Below are 18704 nucleotides of genomic sequence, written 5' to 3' on the forward strand. Positions count from 1 at the left end.
AATTAAAAGATGATTGCGACTTGCAACTCTGACTTTTTTCCCCCTCACAATCCTGAGTTTATATCTCATGGTGAGCTGTTAACTCATACATGTGAGAAATTGGCTAAAAAACAAAATGGTATTATTTTTGATAAAACTATTAATCCCGAATAATCACCCAAAACGAGTTGTTGTTTACATATGTGCTCTGGGTATATTTATGATGTATATATAAACACACACACATAAAGTAAATATTTTGAAAATATTTACATGTATATATTTATATTCTATAGATTTATAGTGTTTTTACTTATATACACATAATAAATATACACAAATATATTATGTAAAAAAACTTATTTTGGATGTGATTAATCATTTGACAGCACTAATTATTTTTATTTTGTAATAGTAGTAGTAGTAATGATTGCGAGATGTAAACTCAAAACTCAGTAACAAACTCAGAATTTAGGGATGTAAATTCAGAATTGCAAGAAAAAAAGTTTATTGTATATCTCACAATTCTGACTTTTATGTTTTTAAAGAATTTTTATATCTGAATTGTAAAGATAAGTTGCAATTACCTTATTTATCATTTTTTTTATTTTATTATGCTGTAGTGAAAATTGCTCCAATAAGAAAATGTTAATTTTATTTTATTTATCCAAATAATCTGCACACATTTTCAATTCATTTGGTTTTCAATTGCCGGTGATTTGTTAAAAGCTGCCTGTGCAGAGACCCTTAGTTAACACCCCTTAGTTACAATCCTCATTCATGCTTTTACTGCATGTGTGAAATGCTTTTACATGATGCAATGCATACACCTTGGAAAGCAGAATTTAATACAATTTTATAATCAAGCTCCAAAAATCTAAATCTGAGATGCTCATTTTTCATTAGGATTATTAAAAAGGAAACATGCACTGCAAATGACCAATAAAAGAGTTGACCAAAAAAAGATTTATTGTTGATTATAGCCACGCATAACTAATGGCAGTAAACAGTTACCATGTAATCTAACCACAGAATCCTTCCACCCGAAGCATATAGTGTTCATAGAAGTGAACGGAAAGTAGTAAATGTAGTTAAGGGAAAAGTGTCTGAGAGTTACTGTTTAAGACATATATTCAGACATGCTACCATGTCGATGAAGATCTAACCAAATTATTGTGATGTCAGAAAAAAAAAAAGACAAAACCACCTCAAACCTAAATATGTATGAGCTCCTCAGAATTTTAGCACCTGATTTTTTAGTGTTGTATCTGTATTTTATCGGTCTAGTAATGAGCAACTATTGACATCCACTATGGCAGAAACAGATGTTGTATTGAGTGATTGGGGGGAGGGGGGTGTCTCTTTTTGATACAGACGGGGCTAGGGAAAAGGTCCTTTTTCAACTCCTCTGGCCAGATCTCTGATAACATAATGGCCTTATTATTTGCCAGTGGTTAGTAGCTTCAGGGCCTTCTGCAGATTCTGGATGGCAGTGCCCACATCCTCATATTGCAGTGCACTACCTGCGTATTTACAGTATTTCTGAGCCTGAGTAAAGTCTTCTGGTGTGAGCCGCATATCACCTGTAAAAAGAAAAGGTTTACATAAGTTAATACAAACACACACACACTATCTCTCTCTCTCTCTCTATATATAAATATATATACACTAAACTATACATTCATAACTGTTGAATGTTTTGGGGCAGTACAATTTTTTTTCTTTTTTAATAAATTAATACTTTTATTTAGTAGGACACACTGAAATGTATCAAAAGTGATGGTAAAGATATATGTAACTTTCTAAAAGATTATAATTTTTTTTTTTTTAATGCTGCCGTTTTCAACTTTTTCCACTAAAAGACCCTGAAAAGAAGGCTCACTTTTTCCACAAAAATATTAAGCACATCAATTGTTTCATCAATCATATAATTCTAATTTTTAAATGGTAGTATATATATTAATAATTCTTTAATAATTTATATATCCACTAATGGTTTATTTACATATAGTTATCACCAGATACCTTGCCTGCTAGTATTTTGATGATTTCCAGGGGAAAATTCTGGAATGCCATGCACCCATTTCACACATGCATGTCTCTCCAGTGCCCACCAGCACATTAAATTATAGGGTGAGCTGAGGTTGAGCTAGTTTATGAATACTTAAGTTAAGTCATTTGCCAGTGGGCATGTGAAATGTTATAGTCATGGTGCACGAATGCCTTAACCACAATGTAAACTATGCTGGCTCTCACAGTGACATTCAGAGTGACAGTTTGAGCTGAATCCATAATGTGGGAACCAAATAATGAACTGGACAGAAACGACCACCAAAGCACTTGTGAGCTTTCAAAATAGTTTTAGGTACAGCATTTCTGGGAACCTATAAAGATCTCTAGATCCTGTCTCCTTCTCCAGTATTAATATTTAACCATAATACAGTTATGCCTCATTCAAAAGCACTGCTTGCACCTCGATTACTACAATATGCACAAAGTCTGGGTAGACTATAACCACAGAACTATCTCAACTGAAATGCTTGATTTCAAGAACATTTCAACAAGTTACTATACTGGTAATGTTATGACCTTGGTCGATATTTATTATGGCCATAGAGAAGGTGAAATGTGGAACAGAAGGTGTATTTGTGCATTTATCTCACACTGGTTCATCTGTGTGTCATTTACAAAAATTATATTTCTAATGCTGATCAATGGAAAAGAGCACATAAATAACTGAAGACTAGCTTAAACAGCACTTTAGACATGAAAAATCACCTCACTTTCAGAGTCTTGTTTTACATCACCAATTAGTGTCTCATTCGGTGTAGAATTAAAAAAAAAAAGTTAGACAATGTCATGGCTGATACGTTTTTAGAAAAGCCTTAATGATTCAGAAAGGACAAGTAATTTGCAGTATGACATTGCAAACTTTTCACATTGAGGTTTTACTTAATTACTAATATTTATTTGTCATCTTCCTTATTTTTCCTGGTCTGGGTACCAGTTATGATAGCAGACAGACTTTAATTAGCCAAACAATATAAAAAGATGCTCTGTTTTTAATGTACACATGTCTAATTAGGCTAGAAAAGCAACTTTTTGTCATCTCAAAATTGTATCTGGGTCTTGCAATACAAAATTCTCAATCTGCTCTATTTCTGGCAATTGCAGTAATAATGGGCAGGGTTTGTGTCATGATTCTGCCTTCATGTCCCGACTTTTCTCTAGTCTTGAGGCAGGATCATGACAGACCCGTGTTTTGTGTACAAGCACATGGCCTTGTCTTTGGGCCATGTGCTTGTGTTGTCTCATTCCCTTGCCCCGCCCCCCTTGTTATCCTAGTCGTGTCGTGATTGTCCTATCTGTAACACCTGCCGTGTCTTGATTAGTTCCCCTATTTAGATCTCCTAGTGTGCTCTGTCTTTCGTCGGTTCATTGTTCTACTAATGTGTTCCTACATGTCATTGTCCTGAGATACCTTGTCCTAGAAACCCCTCGAAGAAGTCTTTGTCTTGCAGTGAGTGTTTGTTAGTATTTAGTGTTCAGAGTCTTTGTTTACCTTGTTTATTGTGTTTTGTGGAATTCTTTTAGTGTTCACCCTAGCCCTTGTTTTCCCCCTCGTGGGTTTTGTTTTTCCCCTTTTTGTATAATAAATCTTGTGTTCAGTACATCCTGTCTGCATCTGAGTTCGTCCCAAACCCATCCGCACAACAGAATGAACCGACCAAATAGGAACTCAGCAGACAGGATGTCCCCCACTCCTCAATCCCAATTGGAGTTCCGCCAACAGTGTTGGATATCGTCCCCCGCCGAGAAGAAAAGGGTTGCCCTGCCATACTCGCCTGAGAACGAGTGGGTTCTCTACAATTATGCCCGGCTGTGGGAGAAGTTCTCCCAGGAGGCGCCGCAGGGTACCCCCCAGAGGTCCCCACCTACCCAGCTGCCGGCGATCCCGGAGGGTCGTGTCCTGGCCGTGGCAACCCTGGGGGATCAGTTACGTCCCTCCCAAGATCCTGAGGTACCTCCCACTACCTTAAGTCCCCCCAACAAGCGAGGGAGACGGCTTTCATGGGAGTCAGCTTCAGAGTCTTCGGCGTCCGAGGCTGCCCTGCCCGAGACCAAACTCCCCCAACCCGCCTCTGACCCAGCTGTAGCCTCTGCACCGCGCCCGAGGAGGAAGAGGAGGAAGAAGGGGCCTGCCGGTCCTGTGACCCTGTCTCCTCCCGTGCCAGCAGCGGAGAGAGCTGGCGTGCCCGAGCCAGCAGCGGAGAGCGCTGGCGTGCCCGAGCCAGCAGCGGTGAGCGCTGGCGTGCCCGAGCCAGCAGCGGTGAGCGCTGGCGTGCCCGAGCCAGCAGCGGTGAGCGCTGGCGTGCCCGAGCCAGCAGCGGGTGAGCGCTGGCGTGCCCGAGCCAGCAGCGGTGAGCGCTGGCGTGCCCGAGCCAGCAGCGGTGAGCGTGCCCGAGCCAGCAGCGGTGAGCGTGCCCGAGCCAGCAGCGGTGAGCGTGCCCGAGCCAGCAGCGGTGAGCGTGCCCGAGCCAGCAGCGGTGAGCGTGCCCGAGCCAGCAGCGGAGAGCGTGCCCGAGCCAGCAGCGGTGAGCGTGCCCGAGCCAGCAGCGGTGAGCGTGCCCGAGCCAGCAGCGGTGAGCGTGCCCGAGCCAGCAGCGGTGAGCGTGCCCGAGCCAGCAGCGGTGAGCGTGCCCGAGCCAGCAGCGGTGAGCGTGCCCGAGCCAGCAGCGGTGAGCGTGCCCGAGCCAGCAGCGGTGAGCGTGCCCGAGCCAGCAGCGGTGAGCGTGCCCGAGCCAGCAGCGGTGAGCGTGCCCGAGCCAGCAGCGGTGAGCGTGCCCGAGCCAGCAGCGGTGAGCGTGCCCGAGCCAGCAGCGGTGAGCGTGCCCGAGCAGCAGCGGTGAGCGTGCCCGAGCCAGCAGCGGTGAGCGTGCCCGAGCCAGCAGCGGTGAGCGTGCCCGAGCCAGCAGCGGTGAGCGTGCCCGAGCCAGCAGCGGTGAGCGTGCCCGAGCCAGCAGCGGTGAGCGTGCCCGAGCCAGCAGCGGTGAGCGTGCCCGAGCCAGCAGCGGTGAGCGTGCCCGAGCCAGCAGCGGAGAGCGCTGGCGTGCCCGAGCCAGCAGTCACGAGGGCGGAGGAGAGAGCCGCGGCCGACTCTGCAGCCAAGGCTTTACTACAATCGGTCTCATCTCGCAAGGAGATGCCCATTGTAATAGCTGTAAAGTCTTTTTCTGATTATTTGTCCCGTCTTGTTTCAGATTTTAGAAGTCCCCGTCAGTCCTGTCTCGTCCCCGGACCCTGTCCCCAGAAATCCCGAGTGTCCTGTCGTTGCCTCCCCGTGTCCCGTAGATGTCGTCCCCCCGTGTCCCGTAGATGTTGTCCCCCGTGTCCAGTAGATGTTGTCCCCCCGTGTCCAGTAGATGTTGTCCCCCCGTGTCCAGTAGATGTTGTCCCCCCGTGTCCAGTAGATGTTGTCCCCCCGTGTCCAGTAGATGTTGTCCCCCCGTGTCCAGTAGATGTTGTCCCCCCGTGTCCAGTAGATGTTGTCCCCCCGCGTCCCGTGTCTGCTCCTGTCATGTCCCCTGTCAGTTGTCCCGAGACCCCTCCCCGTCCCTCACCACCCAGACCTGCCCGTACCCCCCGTCGTCAGCCTTCGTCCTGTCCTCCTAAGATTCCTACCCCACCCACCCACCCTGGTCTGTCCCCCATGAACTTTGTGGTCCCGCCCCCTCCCCTTCCCTGTTTGTTTTTTTTTGATTTGTCACCCTAACCCCGTCATTGTCTATTCATGTTTGCCTTTGTTATTATTTGTCATGTCTTGTTGGTTTTTGTCTCTGTCCCAGTCAGTCTTGTCCCGCGTTTGATGTTCCCTTGGGGAGCGTCTGGAAGCCGCTCCTTAAGGGAGGGGTTCTGTCATGATTCTGCCTTCATGTCCCGACTTTTCTCTAGTCTTGAGGCAGGATCATGACAGACCCGTGTTTTGTGTACAAGCACATGGCCTTGTCTTTGGGCCATGTGCTTGTGTTGTCTCATTCCCTTGCCCCGCCCCCCTTGTTATCCTAGTCGTGTCGTGATTGTCCTATCTGTAACACCTGCCGTGTCTTGATTAGTTCCCCTATTTAGATCTCCTAGTGTGCTCTGTCTTTCGTCGGTTCATTGTTCTACTAATGTGTTCCTACATGTCATTGTCCTGAGATACCTTGTCCTAGAAACCCCTCGAAGAAGTCTTTGTCTTGCAGTGAGTGTTTGTTAGTATTTAGTGTTCAGAGTCTTTGTTTACCTTGTTTATTGTGTTTTGTGGAATTCTTTTAGTGTTCACCCTAGCCCTTGTTTTCCCCCTCGTGGGTTTTGTTTTTCCCCTTTTTGTATAATAAATCTTGTGTTCAGTACATCCTGTCTGCATCTGAGTTCGTCCCAAACCCATCCGCACAACAGTTTGTAAATGAAATGAGCTCACTAATTAGCTAAATTATTTAATTGACAGGCTGAATGCCAACAGTAGCTTTGGGCACAATAGGCATTGATTCTTTTTAAAGGTACATTCCAGTGACACAATGGCTGGTAGTAAGGGAATGTAATTTTGCCTTGTTTGTGGCCGTCCCCACCATCTATAGAAAGCCAAAACTGTCAATCTGCTTCCCATAAAGCCTTAATTTATTTCAGAAAATCCAGTGCAATGTCTCATTTCTCTTCTGGCTTCATAAGCAGAAAATTAGGTCCATCATTTCTGTGAAACGAGGCTCTATCCTGTGTTATGACTGTATGCTGACTTTGTTGAGAATGGATTTCAGTGAAGAGGAGTCAAACAAAAAGCTTACCTTCATGTGTATTGCTTAGAAGTGAAGGATCAACCACTGGCATGGTTCGTGGAACAGGAACTGGTTTGATGGGATCTGCTGCTCAAAAAAAGGGGAAAAAGTCCATTAGCTTATGACCATGAATGTACTTTTGCATTTGAAATTATGGCTGATAGGATGTTGAAAAACTGTAATGGATGAATTAAGTAGTCCATTTTTGTCAGACCGCTGTAACGGATTTAGATGTAGATGTGCTCAGCTACCGACTATGGCTGAGCACTATCTTTCCAAGGAGCAAAAGAACAAAAGGTGCATTTTATTTAGCAAATACATACATGCATACATACATACATACATACATACATACATACATGTATACACACACACACACACACACAGTATACACAAACCCGATTCCAAAAAAGTTGGGACACGGTACAAATTTTGAGTAAAAAAGGAATGTAATAATTTACAAATCTCATAAACTTATATTTTATTCACAATAAAATATAGATAACATATCAAATGTTGAAAGTGAGACATTTTGAAATTTCATGCCAAATATTGGCTCATTTTTTATTTCATTAGAGCTACATCAAAAATGTTGGGATAGGCAGCAATAAGAGGCCGGGAAAGTTAAATGTACATTGTCCCCTTTATATATATACACACACACACACATATACATATACATATACATATACATACATACATACATAGATACATACATATATATAAAGCAAAGTTCATTTTTGTTTCATCTAAAGAGTCTGAGAGCGGACATGGAGTCAAATACAAAAGCAAGGAAATGAGAGAATGCTATGCATGATCAAATTAAGTGGTTGCACCTCTAGGGTGCCATGTTGCAAATTAGTAATTTCCGTATCTAGAAGCCATAGCACTAATCACAAAGGACAGAAGTTACCAGGGGAAACATGCCCCTCATGGGGACCCTGAGACTGCCTTTCTGCGCTTTAGAAAGGAAAACAGGAACCCTGAGGTACGGGAAATACACATGCAAATACACTACAGTTCAGTCCCAGTCCTCTGAGATGTACTAATTAACCTCTACATTTGAGTCAAGGGATTTGTGCTGTTATGAAAGACAATCAGTGTTCATTAACCACTGCCCACACTAAACGAGCAAATGCTGACATAATTTAGTTGTCAAATGCATGGCTTTTCCTGGAAGAAAAAAAACCCATTATCCCTAAGTACACACTACCACTTAAAAATTTGGGATAGGTAAGATTGTTTGAAGTTTTTGAAAGAATTCTCTTTTGCATCACCAAGGCTGTATTTATTTGATCATGAATACAGTAAAAGCAGTAATACTGTGTAATACTATCACAATTTGAAATAACTAAATATTTTAATGTTAAAAAATATAATATATTATTTTGATTCCAAACTTACATTTTCACCAGCCATTACTCCAGTATTTCCTGCTCTATAATTCTTAAGAAATCATTCTAAATGCTAATTTGGTGCACAAGACACATTTCTGACTATTATCAATGTTAAACCAGTTGTGTTGTGCAATATTTTTTGTGGCAACAGTGATATTTTTTTTCAGGATTTCTTTAATGAATAGAAAGTGCACAAAAACAGCATCTATTTGAAACAGATGGTTACACTTAAGCTCAGCTAGCTTACCTTCTGAATGGGGAACCTCTGCAGGTGTATTGGCTGGCGCGTGTGACCCAGGAGGTATCTGAATATTACTGAAATTGGACACTGGGGGTTGATTTGATGGATGGCCGTGGAAAGAAGGCTGAGATTGGGAAAGATTTTCAGGCGCTTGTGAAGGACCACCACCCTCGGCACCGAATTCATCATCTAAAGTAAAGAGAAAAACAAGCAAATATGTTCATGCAAACAGCATTACGCTTTGTCAACATTAAGGTTGTCGTGAAAGCATCCAGATAGTTCACTCCCTTAAAAAGCCTTTGTTTTGGGAGTGATGATAGAATTTATGAAATTTGGAAAGAAGTTTTCCTTCCAAGAGTAATTTTTCCACAACTAATGGTGCTATGTTTCCTGCTAATCAGGCTATTCTGTTTTTTTTTCACATTACCCCCATTCAGTGCTTAAAGATTCTTATGTTCAGAGCATTATTTTCACACACAATTTTATCATGAATACAAATCATGGAAAAGATGAGCCTCACCGCAAGTCAACTGTTGGAGGGTACCACAATAACCTCCTTTAGCAAGGGGAAAACTTATCAGCACAGGTAAACAAACATAAAAATAAAAATATGAAATTTGGACACTATTAAGCAAGTGATGTGTTAGCGTGATTTGAGCTGGAAACATTTTTTTTCCTCAAAACCCTGGAATAGGTTGATGAGGACAGCACGGAACCAATTTCAATCAACTGCAAGCTGAACCCTAAGACACCACAAAATGAGTGATGAATATAAATAAATAGAACAAGGAAAAAGAAAAAAAAATCAAGAAACTGTGGCTTGGTTCTTCCATTTGAAATTTAACAACAATCCCACATTCATAATGTTTCTCAAGCCCCTGGGCAGATTCGATTTCGCAAAAAATATTAGATTACAGCAAAACGCAGTTTAGAGGTTAGCACCATATGTATTTGCTTGCATCAGCAACATTTAATAACAAGGACTTCAAAACATCAATATAACATTTCATCACAGGGAATAAGTAAATGAAGCATATGAAAAACGTTTCCAAATTTGGTTGATTTAAACATGCTTTTTTGACAACTTTCCTTTCCCCAGAAATGTGTCAGGCAGGGGGTTTATTTTCAGAACCGGCAGTGAAATAATAAGGGTGGGGCAAGTCAAACAAACATTATGCTGTTAAGAAAATATGGCCTTTATATGGTTTCTGTGAAAAGGGGCTTGATCAGCCACAGATCAGGGAGATTCCTGGTCGATCCTGGAGGAGAGTTTTGCTTTCAGAGCAATGCTGTAGGCAGATTTGTGAAAGGAATTGTGAAAAAGGCCATATGTTGTCAGACTATGACCATGAAAGTCTATACTTGAGATAGCTTTGTACTGCTATAGTGAAAAGACACGCTGTGATTACACAATGGTAGCACTACAAAAAAGTAAAATAAATACCAGCAAAGTATAACAAACTACACAGCACATGGAAAATTAATGTTCACTTTTTTAATGTGAGTAATCCACATATTATTCACACCCTCTCTAAACAGTGTTGAGAGCTGTGAACCTGGAGAAAAAGTCAAATTCCTGTCTGATAAATCAGCAAGAAAAAGATGAAAAGCTGTAACCAATGACAAAAAATAAATTAAAATAAACGGTAAATAGGCTTTATTTTGTGCAGCATTTTCGCTGGACTTATCAATGTGACTTGTGTTTTGAAGAGTTTTATATATTTTTTTTAAATTCTGTTTTAAAGATAATTTCAGGGTACTCAAATTGAGTGCCAATCCATAATAAAGAACCCAACCTTTCACTGCCCAGTGCATTAGAGAGATTGAGCTGTTAAACTTATTTTAAAACTCATTAGTTCTCACTGATAGAAACAGTCCAAACGCCCATTGTTTTAAGTAGGAAGGTGATGGAGAACATCGGCTCAAGCACACTATGGATTTGTAAAAGTCAACATGAGGATTAAGAGAAGCTCTCTCTGCAAATACGTCTCTTTATTTATTATTGATCTGCGCCGACAGCTGAATTCTGAAAAGTGCCTGTGCTCAACCAAACTGTACAGCCACTGGCCAAAATGTGTGACCTACATTACACTTAAAAGAAAAATGTTTTCTGTGCTAATTAGCGACAGGGAGGTAATGGATAAATGGTGAACAGATGCAATTGTTTTAACATTGTTTTTACTGGGAATAATTCAATTTGAATCATGTCCAAATCACGTTTTGCAATCAGTCATGCTACATAAAGTTATAATGTTATACATTATCATACTGTACATGTATACACATGGTCATGCCTGTTATACGAGTCTCAATATAGGCCAACCTTGCTTATATAATCTACTTAATGCAAACCAGTCCAAATCCAGAGATTCACCTGAATACTACAAAAGAGTCATTTAGACAATGATTTCAGCATGTCTAGAGCATGTTCTTTAAAGAATTTTTAAACCTCAATTTTTTTCCATGCTGTACTTGTCCTGACACCGGAGCCCATTTCAGTTTGACCTTAATTTCTCAACAGGCTAAAACAAAGAAACCCTTACTTTCCATGGAGTCATGGCACGGGTGCAAAGCCTGCTCCAGGAAATGAACAGCTACTGGTGTAAACACTGTAGATGAGTCTTAGGAATAGTATACTAATTGAGAAAGTTGTTACAGATCAGTTCTCTTTCCCTCAAATAAGCCTTCTTTTTTTTTTTTTTTTTAAATCAAGCCCAGAGATGTGCTTGCTGTGCAAGGATGCAATACCACCAATATAGTTCTTAAAGTGATAGTTCACCCAAGAAAATTAGCCTATGATTTACTCACCCTCAAGCCATCCTAGGTGTATTTGAATATATTCTTTCAGATTAATCCCTTTGGAGTTACATTATAAAATCCAGCATACACAGGAATAACTTGACTAACAGAAAACTAACAGTTAATCAGCTGACCTCAAACAAGGTTTGGTGTTTGTTATACAAAACAAACATTTTGGCATATTGTTATAATAATTTTTTTAAGGGACCCCTTTGGAAAGGCAATTAGACGGACACATGGAATAAGATAGATCTGTGATACTGTGCTCAAACTTTGCAATGCAAAAGCATGCTATCATTTTTCTCTTGGCAATGCTGCACATCAGTGGGAATTACCAAGCATGAGGTCACTACTTAACAAGGGCCCAGCTGCTAGATGTAAAGCTCAAGAAATTCCATTTTAATACCATTACAGCATGAAGAAAACACTTGTTACATGAGTTTTAACAGCAGTTAAAAATAAAAGCTTGCACCGAATAAAACCAGTGATGATAACTAATATCACATAATACAGAAACATACCGTGCATGCATGTGTATATCCCAACAGCCTAGTCTACAGATGACTTCATCTCGGACATGAGCAGGCCAGGTCAAAAGCAGCACGCCCAGCAGATGTGGAGGGGAAAGTGATCTAACTAAATCCCACCGCCAAGCATTATTTTAACCTCCACATGAACGAGGAACATTCTTCACTCTTCACATCTTCTAAAATACATTATTTTGCAGTCAAATGGTCACATTTTCACATGATCTCTAAACAAGATATGCTTTATAATGAAACTGCAACCCTATTGTTGGTAACAGTTGGTAAACTGCAAAAGTCTTTCACAAACAGATCAATTTGTATTTTCTACTTTAGAAATATGTTATATTCCAGACCTACTTAACTGGCATCCCGCTTAGCTAATTCCATCTGTTTAAAAGGTGTGGTGGCCCATTTAAGGTTGCTAGTTATTTCAACCCATTTCTCTTAGACTGCTTTCCTTGCAGTAAAAATGTCTCTTTGCATGCACTCTGTGGAGAATGTGTGTGTAAACAGTCAATCACTCTGGTTTATAATCGGTGAGGCATCTTTTATTGTCTAAACAAATCGTATCAAAACTGAAAGAAAAAAAAAAATAGACAATGAAAACCACCGATTCCAAGTAGAACAAAATGAAAACATGCAATTTGTTCTCAACCGGTGTGTTTATTATGCAACGAGACCGCAACCATAGTGAAAGAGTACAAAGTGAAGAGGCACTATGAAATAGATGCATAGCTCTTGAATCAGTCTACTTGCAATCAGTCAGCTTTATTCAGTTTATTCTATTATGTTATAGATCCATTTAGAAAGCAAATTTACTGTATTTATTCAGAATTTCATCCTAGTTGGGAATAAAAGACAGATATAAAAAAATAAAATAAAAAATTAATGATCAAAAATATTGGTAACACTTTAAAGTAAGGTTCATTATTTAACATAAGTTAACTACTTTAGTTAACATGAACTAAGCATGAACAATACTTCTATATAATTCTCTTATCTTATTTGACGCTAATTTCAACATTTACTAATGCATTATTAAAATCAAAAGTTGTGCTTATTAAGTTCTTGCAAGTTAATACATTAACTAACTGAACCTTATTGTAAAATGTTACCAAAAAATTAATGTAACTGTTCTCTGCTGCTTTCATTCCCAAAATATTCCAGCTCTGGTTTGCCACGATGAATGTTAATTTAAATAAAGTTTCAAGAGGAAATGGGTTGCTATATTGTGTAACACTTTCCCTTTCCAAATTTCCAAATAAAACTTCGGCCTCATATAACTCCATAAAAAAAAAAAAAAAGATTGAATTAACCATTCTAATTTTTATTATAGAGAATATAAGCAACATATTAAAAATAAGCAATCTATTTATGTTCTGTGAATTGATTACATTAATTCCTTTTTTTTTCTCTTTGGTTGAAATGTAATATCCTATATACTGGCTACAGGCAATCCACAATTACATATGCTGCAAGAGATTTCTTAACCACATTCTTGAGAAATCACCACTACAATACAACTTCATATTACTATGCTGTTACTTTTTAATCTTCGGAAAAAAAAACCATTTAGAAAAACATATCAAACTCCATCTCAGATGGGACACACACAGACTGCAAACAGTTTACTAAATGTAACAAAATTGGAAAGTACTTTCTCGATAAGGCAAGATCTATTACTTTTTTTTTTTTTTTCTTTTTTTTACAAGTTTATTACTTTTTCATTTCATGTTTATAGACACATTTTAATTCTGCATTCGTTCTCTGTGTATCCCTAACTTGGCATGAATCTTCAGCCCTTTCCTTCCTAATGACTAACCTTGTACTTAAAACAGTTAGATTAGCCAACAGTGGATAATTTTCACACTATTAAAAGGGGTGGCAATCCTGATCCACTCCGTGATTGTTTAAATAATCACTACATAAATAGCAGCCTGTGCTGACCTGCAGGGGGAGGGTCACGGGGCGGTCACCTCCTGTGTTCTTCACAAAATTGATAAGGCACACAATGTGATAACATTTACAGATTTAGAAACAACAGACTCACATCGAGGAAGCCACTTAGTAAACTTGGAGGAAAGCCTCCCAACTGATGCTATTTTTTTAATGGGAGTCACAGGATCATTCTGGGGGAGCAGATATAATATCAGCACTTACCATATGCTTCCCCCTCCATTGCAATAGGACCTGGCTGCGGAGTCTCACCATTCTTCAGGCAGTTGTGAATGTAGGCTGCCTTCCACTTTGCATACTTCCTGTGCTGGATGTTCTGGATAGGGGAGAACATGTGAAAAGTCATTCAGTAAGTCAGTCCTTAAGATAAGAAATGCTCAATTAATGAACTTTCCCAACAACACAATAGGCACTAAAAGCACAGATTAGTTTGTCAGGATTTTGTCTGGACATGACATGGATAACACTTGACAGACAAATGATTCACTCATCACTATGATTATGCTACATGGCCTTATGAATGGAAGTTTAATTAATAATATTTTTAGTATTTTTCGAATAAGGTAATAAGACATGAAAAGCTTGCACTGAAATTGATTTAATGTTTTAAAGTGCAATTATGCATGAATGCATGATGAAAAAAGAAATTCCTTGAATGGCATATGCAATAGTTTAAAAAAAAACGCCAATATTTATTAAATAAACAAGTTATGTACCCACAAATTAGATTTAAGACTAAGAACAAAGATGTATACTTCGTACTAATTAAAATATTATCTGGAAAATGTTTAATTGACAGCATAAATTTTCTTTATTTAAATTAATACAGAATTTAACTGATATATTTACAAATGTGTACATGTAACAGCTATTTTAGATTCAGGCCTACACATGATATAAAGCAATCTTTTGCAGTATGAAAAATGAATGCAAGTTTATTAATATAAGAGTTATAATTACTGAATTTTGCTGTAAAACAATTTATCATCTAATAATTTCAGAGTATATCGGCTTTATTTTCAATAGTCTGAAGTGTGGTGACACCTGTAATTACACCACCAGCTCAAATCCATTAAAAGGGTCTATCTACTTCTACTTCTACATACATCAGAACCGAGTCCTCTCAAGTCTTTCCTCATGTAATCTAATTTGGCACAACTTCTTGTGGCATTGTCGGAGAGAAACAGCACAGTAATGGAGGGTGATTCTGAGAGCTCATTGTCTGGGTTAGTGTTACACAGAGAAGGCACACTGTTTCAACAGTTAATCCAATGAGCTTTCTACAGTAGGAAAATGTCTGGCCCTTAGGGAGCAAAGATTACTCAATGAAACATTGTCCATCTTCGGACACAGGTCACTTCCCTCTGTATAAAAGAGACATCTGCGGCCATGGCGACCAGTAGGGATGGTCTAACAGGCACACTGGAAATACACAGATTCAACTGGTGGATTAACAACACTTTCCAGCACAAGTTTGCCAAGAATTGGCCTCTCAAAACCTCTGTGTACATTGAATCTGGTGAGGCGTTGTCAGTCCTTGGGCTCAGCTTTAGAGTTTCCCATTAATTTCCACCTTTTCATGTTTTTGTAGCAGTTTTCAGATTTGAGCACGAGAACATGGCTCTAATGACGTATTTGATTCCATTAGACGTTTTCACGTTCCACTAAATTAGGCGAGCTTGTGTCTGTGCCATCAGAAAACAGGGGGACTGTGTCAAGAAACACATCTCAGGCCTATTTTTATGTCCCTTAAACACAAAACGTTGTCATACTAGCCTTGGCGTCAAAATACAGACCTACCCAGTTGACAAAGTAGGGGTCGAAAGGACCCACGGTGACTCACCTCCTCTGTTAATTCGCCAAAGACACTCAACACATCAAACAGAAGACTCGAGTGTAGAAGGACTTGATCAGATTCCTGTGATAAAAACACACATTAAACCGTTAAAACTGCGGTCAATGAATTTCTCAAAGTACAATAAAATAAGCCACATATGTCTCAAAGCAGATGTGTAAAACAAACAACATTTGGATTTTACACACTTAGTACTGTTCAAACCTTTGTGTTCAGTAAGATTTATTTAAGAAACATAAAAACAGTAATATTATGATATTAATACAATTTAAAATAACTTTTCTGTTTTCATTTATTTTAAAACTTAAATGGCAATACCACAGTTGTTCTGCTCTATATATATTTGAAACAGTGATGTATTTTTTTTTTTCAGGATCTTCTGATGAAAATAACAGCATTTTTTTTTTTTATATAAATCTTTGTAACAGGTAATATTGTTAAATAAGATGTTATTTTTCTGAGAAACTGTGAACGACTGAAATAAAGAAATTATTCACTTATTCATCAGCATTGTTTTTTTTGTTTTTTTGCTGCGGAGCCGAAAGTAGTTTTCTTACTTGAATGTCAATGATAAAAGGTTTAGGCAGGTGTTTTTTAATTTCCTATGAAAACTTATGCAATGACCCTAAAAATCAGGTGACCCTAAAAACAGCTCCCTGTTACCATCCTGGGACATATTAATCATAGTCACACTTCTGCTGTTAATCAAACATGTCAACGTTCAAACTTTCTAGAATAAGGAACCATGAAATGACACGTGGGACAAGTGAATATCCTATTTAAATGAAAATAAACAAATATAATTTAAAGTGATGCATTTAAAGCCCTTTCGGTCCACTTTCATCTTCAGGCACGCTGCTCTGATCACTGTGAGAAAAACCTCACTCTCTATAAAACCTTTAGGGTTACAATTGTACATTCATGTTCAAGAAAACCTAAAGGAACTCGCTGACAATACAAGCATTGTTTTTCCAGAATGAGAATAAATGTCATGAACTACAGTACCTTTTAAAAGTTAAATCATAAAGCACACAATGATTCACCCTTGGCCACTGTTTCGTACAAACCCTGAGTATGTGAACACATCCTGAAGAGTGGCCTCTGGACAGGGAGTGTTTGCAGGTCTGACAGCTTCCTACAGTAAGATAGATCTTCACTCTAAACCTCATCAGCAGGAAGAGGATAAAGAGCATAAGGGGAAATGCGGCATGAAATGCCAAATTTATCCATTACAGAATGTATTTTGAGATCATAGCGGGAACCTGTCCGTTCTTCTTGCAGGAGCATAAGACTTTGTTTGCAATTCACTATTGGAGGTTTTTCCCTGTTGCAAACTACATCGAATACAAATCCTTTATCAATGACAACATCCTGAAATTTATTTCTGATATTGTCTTACTTCTAGGTAAACATTTTATAAATGTGTACTCCGCTTTATTAGCTACAACCAAATTACTTCAAATTCCTTGGGAAGTGCCAGTCTGTATGACCTGAGACAGAGTCATGCCAGGTATTCAGCTTCTGGAACCATCACTGCACTGCTTATGACATCACTGTCCACAACAGCATCATTATACTGCTGTGATCTGTAACGCTTACAACCTGGTTAATCCATGCCGTCTCACTCCCAGGCAACTGCCCTATACAGAACCAGATTTGTTGCTAATTTTAGCCTGCTACTCACTCTCTGTATGTACAAAGTGACAGTGGGATTATTTTGTGTCACAGTTCGGCTAAAACTGTAATTAAGGATGGCACATTTAAACAGCAACACATTTCAAGTCTGAACGGTCTGGGGACTGGCAAACTAATGCAATCCAGACCCTGACTTACTTGTGGAAATGTCCTGATCGATCTTCACTGTCTGCGTAGAGGAACATTTTCAAGGCGTAATTCTCAATGTGGGCATTGCAACTACATCCTGCGAGATGGATTCATTGTCGCTGAGCTCCTTCTTCATCTGAAACCACAAAGAACCACTCAAAAGTTCATTTTCCATGTTCAGCACTGATGTAATGGTAATGTAATCTTAAATGCTATGCTATTAGGTCATTTAGCATGTTGATACTGTAAAGAGTGTTTAATTGCATTATTTATGACAGATTCTAGATGATTACCCTCTAAACCTCTATTTCCATTGCATGACTCAGAATTCCTAAGACGCATCGGCCACTTTGATTCCACTCCCAGAAGCCTAGTGTAATTAAAAATTTTGTTGCAAAAGAGGGTCCCTCTAGAGGGTTGCCCACACGCAATTAGTGGAGTCATTCACCCAGCTATTTATTATGATCCATTCTGTGACACCAGCTGAATGAATTAGTAGCCTCATAATTCACAGGAAAATGGTTCAAATGCAACAGACAATAGCATTGCATGGACTGAAGCAGGCTTATGCTTTCCTCACTTCTAGTAATACTGAAACGGCACCAAATCTACAATACTGTATTTTCATTTGTTTTTTTAAAGCCAGCGTTTTCAACAAGACTGTCTTCATGGCCTTCATTCTTCTCCATATGGTACATAGACAATAAATGTGCTGTAGCTTAATTTAAAAATAAATTTTTAGACAGATGTTATATAAACATAAGCTTTTTTTGAGGTCTTCCTGCCATAAAAAAAAAAAAAAAAAATCAATTGCAACATCAAAAGGAATGGCACGTTTCAGCACATCTGCAGCCTTAATCATGTGTTCGAAAAAACCAGTGTAACACAGATATTGGTAACACGGTCTTTTACTTAGGTTGAGAATAGCCAGCACCCAAACGCAAAAGCTTTAGTCAGTTGGCGGCCCCCGGGTTCTGCCTTCCTCTCTGTGATGTAACAGTCTGCTAGAGAGAGTCAGGTTTCCTTGTAAAATCAGTAAAGCAAATACGACTGGTTACATTTCAACAGGTGGAACCTAGGCGGTTGAATGGACTCATTGTTCACATTTTAATGAAATTTTTACCTATTCTATGAAGAAGCATTGTGAAGGCACAGTACATCACTTGTGCTGTATTGCAGAAGAATTTAAAAGTATAAGTCAAAAGGAAGTTTACAAAAACAGCACAGAGACGGAAAGCGAGATTGGACGCTTTCAGTTGCCAGTGCACACTAAATCAAAGTCCTGAAACTAGATCTAGTCTATGCACACCGATT

The 18704-nt window shown here is 39.4% G+C and overlaps 1 pseudogene; it reads right to left on the minus strand.

Annotated features, from left to right (window-relative positions):
• Positions 1-925: 925 nt before the first annotated feature.
• LOC113076143 (vacuolar protein sorting-associated protein VTA1 homolog) lies at positions 926-17526 on the minus strand (annotated as a pseudogene).
• Between the last annotated feature and the right edge of the window lie 1178 nt (positions 17527-18704).

This window comes from Carassius auratus, unplaced genomic scaffold, assembly GCF_003368295.1.
Source record: "Carassius auratus strain Wakin unplaced genomic scaffold, ASM336829v1 scaf_tig00019046, whole genome shotgun sequence".
Classification (NCBI taxonomy): Eukaryota; Metazoa; Chordata; class Actinopteri; order Cypriniformes; family Cyprinidae; genus Carassius; species Carassius auratus.